The 2,080-nt window shown below is 42.8% G+C and overlaps 1 pseudogene; it reads left to right on the top strand.

The window, feature by feature from the left end:
* The first annotated feature begins 850 nt into the window (after positions 1–850).
* LOC129149722 (stathmin-like) lies at positions 851–1,729 on the top strand (annotated as a pseudogene).
* Positions 1,730–2,080: the final 351 nt, after the last annotated feature.

Genomic DNA, 2,080 nt, shown 5'->3' with positions numbered 1-2,080 from the left:
AGACGGCGTCTTTGTCCCGAGGTCTCCTATCCAGCTTTAACAGGGAGCCCTGCCTTTGGGTTTATAGCACATCTGTCCAGCCATTAGTAAGGTAGATATTTTGCTGTGATCTCCATTAGTTAATGAGTATCATGTCATTTCTTATATTGATCTGAACTGGAGGATCAAAAGGATGAAAATTGAAATTTCCCTAATCTAATCTCAGAAACTCCCCCTCCAATTTCTTCCTGAATGACATTAACTTCCAATCCCCGTACATCATCCCTCAACCTGTTTCCAGCTCTGAACACATTTCCAGATTGCATTGCCAGTAGGACAGTCACTGTTGATCTTCTGAGCACACATTTTTTAAATCCTCACCTGAGGACATGCTGAGAGAAAGAGAGAGAGAGAAGAGAGAGAGAGAGAGAAACATCAATGTCAGAGAGAAACATTGATTGGTTGCCTTCAACCAGGGATTGAACCTGAAACCTAGGTATGTGTCCTGACTGGGAATCAAACCGGCAACACTTTTGCACACAGACTGATGCTCCATCCAGGCTGCACACATATTTTTATAAGTCCTGGGAGTAGGAAAATATAGATCAGAGGTAGCTCCTGGGTTGGACAAACTCAGTTTTCCATCTGTGAGTCTTTTTTTTTTTTTTACATAAAATATTTTTAAATTTATGTAAAAAAATGTACCTCTAACAGGCAAACTATAAACTGGGGAATTTACCTGTAAAATATATGACTAAGAGTAACCTACTAAGAATTCTTACAAATTCGTAAGAAACAGGACAAGCATCTTGATGGCAAAAGCCTCATAGAAGTAATTCACGAACACAAAATTAATAAAGACAATTTGAGAATGGGGCCAGGCAGCTTGAACTGGGCAGTGGATTGTGTAGAATATATTGCCAGGCTCTTGTCTTCTATTCACCTGGCTTCCTCTGATATCCAGGTTAGAGGACCGGGAAAAGCGTGCCTCAGGCCAGGCTTTCAGAAGAATCCACCCCAGAACTTCCCCTTCCCTGTCGAGGAAGGAGGATCTTTCCTGGGAGGAAATTCAGAAGAAATTAGAAGCTGCAGAAGAAAGACGCGAGTCCCATGGAGCTGAGGCCTTGAAGTAGTTTGCTGAGCCATGAGAACAGGATAAAGAAATGCTTCAAAAAGCAAAGAAGAGAACAAACTTTACTAAAATGGCAGAAGAGAAATTGACCCACAAAATGGAAGCCAACAAAGAGGCATAAACACTGCCAAAATGGAGCGCTGGCAAGAGAAGGACAAGCACACTGAAGAAGTTCAGAAGAAGAAAGAATCCAAAGATACTGTTGCCGAAACTAGTTTGGCTCAGTGGAGAGCGTCGGCCTGCGGACTGGGAGGTCCCGGGTTCGATTCCGGTCCAGGGCATGTACCTTGGTGCGGGCACGTCCCCAGTGGGGAGTGTGCAGGAGGAGCTGATCGATGTTTCTCTCTCTCGATGTTTCTAACTTCTATCCCTCTCTCTTCCTCTCTGTAAAAACCAATAAAAAAAAACAAAACACAACAACAAAAAAACAAAGATACTGTTGATGAGACTGAAGCTCACTCATTTGTTCTGAGAACTGACTTTCTCCCCCTCCTCTTCCTAAATATCAAGGACTGCACTGGCCAGTGTCATTGTATTTTTGCCCTCCCGACAAATAGTCTAGAAGCTGATGTAGGACCTGTACAGGTAGATCCAGACGAAGTTGTTTTAGGGGATTAAAGGGAGAAACAGAAAGCGTTTCATTCGTTTTCTAAAGTGTTGAGGTCTTTCTAATGTAGCATTTTTCTTGATCTTTTCTACTTCAGTACACTTGGTGTGCTGGGTCAATAGCTAGTACTGTATTGGCTCTGTGAACACGTTTGTGAAAAGAGTATGTAGTGGCTTCTTTTAAATTGTTAAGATGCTGAATATCAGTTCACCTAAAAAATATATGTCTTTATTGATTTCAGAGAGGAAGGGAGAGGGAGAGAGAATCATTGATTGGCTGCCTCCTGCACACCACCTACTGGGGATCAAGCCAAAACCCAGGCATGTGCCCTGACCAGGAATCAAACCTGCCACGACCTTCAC

The sequence above is a fragment of the Eptesicus fuscus genome, chromosome 7 (assembly GCF_027574615.1).
Source record: "Eptesicus fuscus isolate TK198812 chromosome 7, DD_ASM_mEF_20220401, whole genome shotgun sequence".
Classification (NCBI taxonomy): Eukaryota; Metazoa; Chordata; class Mammalia; order Chiroptera; family Vespertilionidae; genus Eptesicus; species Eptesicus fuscus.
This window is presented reverse-complemented; position numbering and strand designations above follow the sequence as displayed.